Source organism: Bidens hawaiensis, unplaced genomic scaffold (genome assembly GCF_021521415.1).
Source record: "Bidens hawaiensis isolate Kalapana, Puna unplaced genomic scaffold, B.hawaiensis_p1.1 tig00042687_1, whole genome shotgun sequence".
Taxonomy (NCBI): Eukaryota; Viridiplantae; Streptophyta; class Magnoliopsida; order Asterales; family Asteraceae; genus Bidens; species Bidens hawaiensis.
The window spans coordinates 127593-135665 of record NW_027505794.1 but is presented as its reverse complement, the minus strand read 5'-3'; the positions used below and the strand labels follow the sequence as shown (position 1 = coordinate 135665).

The following is an 8073-nucleotide window of genomic DNA, read 5'->3' as shown; positions in this document are numbered from 1 at the left end:
GGAGGCTTTCCCTGCGGGTACAGCTGGCGTACTGCGCGTAAGGTCTTCTCTGAGCATGGTGGGTCCTGCGGAAGCAGTTGGTCGTTGCGCAGACGTCCCTGTTCAAGGTGAGTCTTGCGGGTCCAACTGGGCTCTGCTGGGACCTACCTCTTCACTCTGTCATTAATATCCCAGAAAGAAACATTCTTGTAAGTCACATAAATACAAACTCAAAGTAACAATGTTATGTGTTAGGGGCTAAAGTCAAGTTGCATGTCAATATGTCATTACTCATTAATGTAATTATTAGAAAACATTAAGGATGCTTTATATAACTTCATATTTTCACATCAACCATTGTTATATTATTAAAAAAACTAATAAAGAAATTAGCCGGGCTTATCCATTACAACATTATATATACCTTGGGTGACCCATCACCAACCACTTACGCCAACCGATCAAACCCCATACCCACTTTTATTCACTTCCCACAAAACACACACAAACAACAAGCACCCCTCTCCTATGGCAACAAGAAAATTTCACCACCATGACCAAAGATCAAGGTTCCTTTATCTAGGTGGCGGCGGCGGCGGCGGCACCGACACCTTCGAAATGAACGAATCCGACCTATGGAACACAACCGGGGATGACAATTCACACGAGCATCAAAATCCCATAGCTAGAAAAACAAAGTTTCCATTGAAAGTTCATCAACAAAAAAAAACGCCTATGGAAACGGCCGCAAAATCATTGCCTGTCAACGTGCCTGACTGGTCAAAGATTTTGCGACATGAGTACAAACGTCATGAGACGAGAGACAATGATGACGAGGACGAGGATGAGGATGAGGATGAGGACAGTAAGCTGCCCCCACATGAGTATTTAGCAAGGACTAGAATTGCTTCATTTTCGGTTCATGAAGGTGTTGGAAGAACATTAAAAGGTAGAGATTTGAGTAGGGTTAGAAATGCTATTTGGAAGCAAACCGGTTTTGAACAAGATTAATTGTTGTGACACCATCGGATGATATTAAGTTAACATTAACCAATCGATGGTTGTAACTTTGTAAGTCTAACATTATGGATCAATGTCTCTCGATCTCGTAAATCGAAGAGTAAATAACTTTTCATATATTTCTCATTTTCAGCATGTATGTTATCATGTTCTTTTTTTCATTTTCATGTAATTTTTTTAATGTTTTAGACTATTTTTTTAACATCATTTTGTTTATTAGTTTCACTGGTGTCATGTTTGTCGTGGACAAAATCCTGAAACACATGATCGATCGTACAAAATGCTTTAGTTTCAACCATAAAGAAAGACCTATAGGTAACATATTTATTATACTGTCATAAATTAAAGCAATTCAGCCACAAAAGAAAAAAACAAATTTATTAATGAAAATACGATTTTGTCAAAAAGAAAGCGTGACAGATAAGAATTTTATTACGTATCTAAATCATTGGAAATAAATCGGTTGTCTAATCAAACTATTTTGAAGCTAGACGACAAGCTCTAGTAGATATTTTGGTCTTTAAATTTTAATAATTTGCAAAAAAGAAAATTATGGGGTATGGATTTTGAGAAATGCATGTAAAGAGGTGATCTAAAATCTAAATATGTAGCATGTTTGTATTATTATTTTTATATAAGTAGATGACTTTTTTGAAAAGCCTTTTAAGTAAGATTTAAACATATTAAACTTGTTCTCTTACTGTTTCAACCATTTAATGTATTATAATTGTTTGTTTTTTCTTCTTTCTATTTTCATGTTTTAAGAAATTATTAATACTAAAAAGAGCTGGCGAATAAACAAAAGACAAAAGAGCAATGTTGACTTTATTGTACGCAATGGGAGACTTTTAATAGAATTCCTGCCGTGAAACCCCACTTTGTTGAACTTTTATTGCTTACAAATATTAAAGATGGTTTATAAACTTTATATGAGTACGATATTCGTATCATGATAATTGTTATGTTTCCAAATTATTGTGATCTCTCTATTATTTGAGTTACTAAAATGCCCTATTCATTTTTAAGGCCATAAGCTGATAAATGGTTATGGTCGTGTGAAATTTTTGTTACACATTTAAGAAGATACATTGTCACTTTGTCAGAACAAAGAAATATAATATTGGCCCTTCTAGAATCCACAAGTTAGCTAGAAATGAGTTGCAACTGAGCCGGAGATGTACAATGATAATTGATGGCAGTACATGCACTAGACGTAAAGAGTATTTGGGTATGGTAGGGAAGAAAGGTGCACTGCATCTAAGATATCTCTTCAAGCTAAAGTAATAATTTATATATATCTTGATTTGCAAGCCTTTTTCTATTTCGCTAATGTATACAAACAGTCTAGTTTCTAACGTGGGAATTGTACGAATAAATTGGATAAGTACGTTTGAATTAAAGTAATTATTATTACTTTGTAGTATTACAATACTTTAATAACATTTACTTTAATTATTAATTCATTGGTTTCGTAAGGTATCCATATTTTTACTGTTGCAGTAACAAAAAGGTCAAATTTATCAAATTTAAATCATTTAAAAGTTAATCAATGGTTCCTATTTAAAAACGAAAAATACTTCAATACAGATGTGTAGGTTATAAACATGAGAAAAGGTTTTATCTATATTTTCTAAACATTTGCTTGCATTTATAAGTTATTTGTACGAATATAACCTACGTTATTTTTATTTAATATAACCTATACATGACTTGCACATACATATGCCTTATAAAATAAAGAGAAAATTGCTGATTGAGTCCCTGTGATCTTTAGACGGAGTCACAATTAGTCCCTGCAAAAAAATATGAACTTCTTACATCCTGATAGTTTACAAACTGAACTTTATGCGTCCCTCCTTCTAACAGCCGTTAAGTTATCCATCCAAATAGGCGTAAAATTACTCTCTTACCCCTGATTGATTATAAGAAATAAAACATGCCTCTTTTTGTTCACAGCCACAAAGATCAATCTGATTGTTCATATGGAACCCTAACAGCCACAATCAGTTCACAACCATCATATTCTTGCCCCTTTTCTTCCATGCTCCACTCCAGTAGTCCCTAATTCTTCTTCTCTAACCCTCAAACCCTTACCCTAACAATGGCTAGGTTTGAATTTGGCTGAAGGCTTTAGAGTCAGAGGTTTCGTTGTTATTGCTATCGATTTCAGGTAACCCCTCGAGTGTTATCGTATATCCCAGACGTATGCTAACCCGGCAGACGCTTTTTGTGCTATCTTATATATCGAAACACGGCTGCAATTGAACACATACATGAAATAGGGTTGTAATGAACGGGCTGTAAGTAATGAATGACTTGAAGGCCAGCGCCGGCGCCGACTGTAATGGTCGCCGGATTAATTAATGGTGGCCGGATTATTTTGAACGGCTGTTGTAAGTATGTGTATGTAATATTGAATGGCAGACTGTAAATGGTTAATATTGTTTAGGGTAAATGGTTTTAGATACAATATTACATAAATACCCTTAATTATAATGTTAACTTAACGGGCTGTTGGAAGGAGGGACGCATAAGGTTCAGTTTGTAAACTATGGGGATGTAAGAAGTTTATATTTTGTTGCAGAGACTAATTGTGACTCCGTCTAAAGACCACAAGGACTCAATCAGCAATTTTCTCTAAAATAAATTATACTTTTTTTTTCAATCTGCTTATACAAATTAAAGAAGAGATTAATAAATATTGTATCTCAACAATTTTCTTATACTTAAAACAATAATAAAATTGAAAAGTTAAATATTTTTTTTCTTTATGCTCTCGTAAAGATTTTGTTCTACATACGTACATACGTTCAAGTGAGTTACATATTAGTTCCGTTTGAAAAGATATTGAAGATAGTAAGAGCACCCAAATGACAACAACGAATTATGCTAAGAAACATTATTTTGTATGGAAGGTAGTAAAAACAGACGTTGACATTAGTTTAAAATTATGTGTTAACTGTGATAAACTTCCTAAATCAGTCAACCATCTCGTTGTCTCATCATGCGGTTTTGTGACCTTGATTTCGTTGCAAATATGTGTTATGCAAAGTGCAAACTACCTCCTCCCCTTCCCGTTTGTTCGACTGGGAGTTTTTGGAATACGCTAAATGTTCTCATTTTCTAAGTTCTACCAAAAGACGACACAAGTTGTGTTTTTGTACATTTTGACATATTTGGCATGCTCGAAATGATAAAATACACAACACAAAATCAACATTTGTCAAAAAATACATGAAGAGATTAATATGAAATCGTTTTATGGATAACAACATGACAATACTTTCATCCCTAGATTGATTACCATGGCCTACGGGTAATTTTAATTATCCTTTCAGTTTTCATTTGTTAAGTTTCATCTTTTAACTTCTTGATGAAAGCTTTTAATACAATAGAACATGTTCTCCACGGTTAAATAAAATACCAACTAATCGAGGTGGTCTTTTAGCCACCAAACACCCAAAAAGGTAAAGTGATTTTAATTGGCTTATCAATAGTTTAACTGTTAAAAAAACCATCAACAACTTAATTTATATTTTTTTTTCCTGAAAAGTATCGGAAGTGATAACAGTTGACCATAACTCATTGACTCCATAAGAGATTTGCTATACGTAAATGAAGATGCACGTGATTTATGTACATTTTTTAGTTAGTAATTAGTAAGCAATCAATCATATGTTTATCTTGATTACTTAGCCACTACAAAGGTGCGTCGAGCCTTCAAACTAATTAGTTAAATAAAATACAGTAATGTAATAAACTTAAAGCATATTAGGTAGGAAAAAAAGTACAAAAATAACATCACCCACTCTAATATTACTTATTACTTATTATTTTGGACTGACGTATACAAAATAAATTTTAATTATATATCAGAACCATATAAACACTTCCATCTACTGTTTATAAATGTAATCCATCAAGTGTGTATTAAATTCGTGTCTAAAGGTTTGAAATAATCTATCTTTGAACTTGATAGAAAATTATTTTACTCAAAATGAGATTTTCTTTTGCTGTCATATTATACTTTTCAGATGATTAACTACTGTTATATATTGTATATATATAATAAGAAAATATATATTAAAAAAATAAAATAATTAAGTTGCATGGGCTCATCTTGTGATCTATTGGTTTACTAAATAAAGATTAATTTGGTTTGATACACGATCATAATTAGAATCAAAATTCAATTCATAATCGTCACTTTATTCATACAACTAAAGCTATAAATCTATACATATCTATACATATCCTAAATATTCACACAGTTCAAACGCAACAAATACATTGAGTTGCGTATAAAAACGAGTAATACCGAAAAGCTATAATATACTTTACGTTTGGGTTTGTATATATTGGTGGTTTGGTGCAATGAAGATTTTTTGCTTTCATTATTCAAACAAGGACAACAGTTAAAAGAATTTAAAAAGCTTGTGAACATTTTCAACATGCAAATATTGAAATTTGCTTTTGGGATAACAGTAAAGGACAATTATTGTAAACAGAAATAGATATATATTCTTTTTTAATTAAAAAGGTTAAATTTCTAGATCATTATGATCAATAAAGTATATTAAAATTCAAGGCTTTAGGTAAAAGAAACAGCACGTTAGGTAGTAACTCAAAGTTGAACACGAGAAAGAAACTTACCATTATACCATATACATTGAATGGGGGAATATTGCAATAAACACTTTGAAAGTTTTAACCTCTGAGACACAAGAAATCGTTGCTCTTCGTTTTTTAGCGCATTTTCAAAATGTGAATGCGACATGAATCAGTCAAATTTTCAACTAAGCGTAGATTTATCCGATCACTAGTTAGGTCGATATAGTATACATCCACCAAGCGTGTAAAACGGAGTTAGTGATTAATAATATGAAAAGTATTTCTTAAACTTCCATAATCGATGTCAATGTTGGCTTTCATTTATTATTGTTAGGTTTATTTATGGACGGACGTTCTAAATACGGTGCTGAGTCATTCAAACCTCAGCTTTGGCACATTTTTTATATGTGAGTTATATTACGGCTTTTGATCAAATGTCGCGATTTTTGACTTCCAACCGTTGAGTTATCTAAACTTAATTGAAAAGATCAATTTATGCATTTGAGTTGCAAAAAACCAAGTGAAAACAAAGGTACCGAATTCGATTAATTGCTCTAATTATTTTTCTAAATGTTTATTGATCAATGCATTGCATTTTCGTGGTCATGGTTACCTTAAAATCTCACTGTAGCTTTTAGTTTTATCGTTCTTAACAACAATTTATCACTGTTTATAATACCCAACTCACCCTAACCCAACCCACAATTTTGTATAAGATTTTTTACCATCCTACTACCCTAAAAAGTAAAAAGGTAAACACGTCTAACTAAAATCCATTGAATAAAACAAACTAAAATAAAACCAATACTAGATTAACTATTTGTGTGTTGCGTACTTTGATTGTAATTCTTTTGACTATAGGAGCATTTATGTCCTAAATAATATCAAGTAGTATGAATTCTATAATATTATAAAATCTTCATGTGAAATTCACTATATTTTTTAACACCATTTAGAAATAGCCATGATACCCACTTAGTATTGTTTTAGATTTGAATAATTCATTTTAGGCTTTTAGCTATTATCAATGTTGTATTATGTGTTTAATATATTGACTGACATATTAAATTAAAAATAAATCACAAATCAATGCGGCAAATTGTAATTTGGTTGGTTTGTTTGGAATCTTGAGATAGTTTGAATAGTTGTTTTTTATTCTTGTTTATATGAAGAAGATAAAAGACTTGAAAATACACATTCGAAAGTTGAACCCTTGGTTGTCGAGATTAGTTTGGTTAAGTTAGGAAAAGCGTGGGATTTGTTTGCCTAACATTTATTCAATCTCCAGTTACGTGCTTCACGTGACTTATTAACAAATTACAATCCTTTTCTTTTTATGATATAAAACGACAAACAAGTTTTATATCATCTCTTACTAGTTACAACCCGTTTTCAACATCTCTTTTTTTTCGTTAAATGTTACTTATACTGTGTACACCAATAATTTTAGCGCACTCTCTTTTATAGGTTTGAACATGAGACCTGGCGTCTTATTTAGACATGTGCCTCGAACCCTCTTATTTAGAGGAAGTGTTTATTGTTTTACATTTTAGTATTGATAAAAAACCAATAAATACAATTTACGTTGTCTCAACTAGCGGGTAATGACCACCTCTTCGTCGCTTCTCTAGTCTTTTTCACCCCTTGCAAACTTCATATTTCATAAAGTTTCCGAATAACTTTATGAATCCGCTAGTCTCAATTTCAGGTTAAACTTAGTATTCAACGGTACAACATTTAAGGTGATTCGGAAAATCCATAAAAAAATGAGTATATATTTTCTGTAAGAAAAGCATCACAATGTTTAAGTTCAAACAACACAAAAAATACAATATAGTATTTCAATTGAAGGTTAAAACATTTGACAATTTTTCAGGTTACTATCAACATGATATCATTCAGCAAGAACTTTTTTTAGCAATACTGTACCATTAATGATTACTTAATTAGCATGTTCAATTCAGATATTGTTGATCGAGCAAGTTGATGTTGCTGCCTAGTTACTGGCAATAGTAGTTAATATTTTTAAACTATGATTGATAACACAAGTTTGTAACGAGCATACTTACTTTTGATGTAGTTACTAGCAATAGTATAACTACTATTGATCAGAGGTGCTGCTAATGATCACTTGATCAGTAACTATAAATTGATGAACCATGCAGCTAGACCAAACTGTTAGCAATTCCCAAAGGCGTTTCACCATGAGTACAACCCCTTGCAGACATATATCACAATAGTCTCAAACAAACGTGTACTTCACACCTTATGGCTTATGAAATGATGTTTATTATAATTCAGTTATAGTATTAAGTAAATTCAATTGTATTAAAATGAAATTTATGATACTAAAATCACCAAGATCACACGCTATAAAGCTAACACTATGGCGCTCAACTGAACTTAATCAAAGCCCTATAATAACCACACAAAATTTGAGATTTGAGACGTGTTGCTTACAGC

General features: G+C 31.9%; 1 pseudogene; it reads left to right on the top strand.

The window, feature by feature from the left end:
• Positions 1 to 507: 507 nt before the first annotated feature.
• Positions 508 to 990, top strand: LOC143615361 (protein S40-4 pseudogene; annotated as a pseudogene).
• The last annotated feature ends 7083 nt before the right edge of the window (positions 991 to 8073 follow it).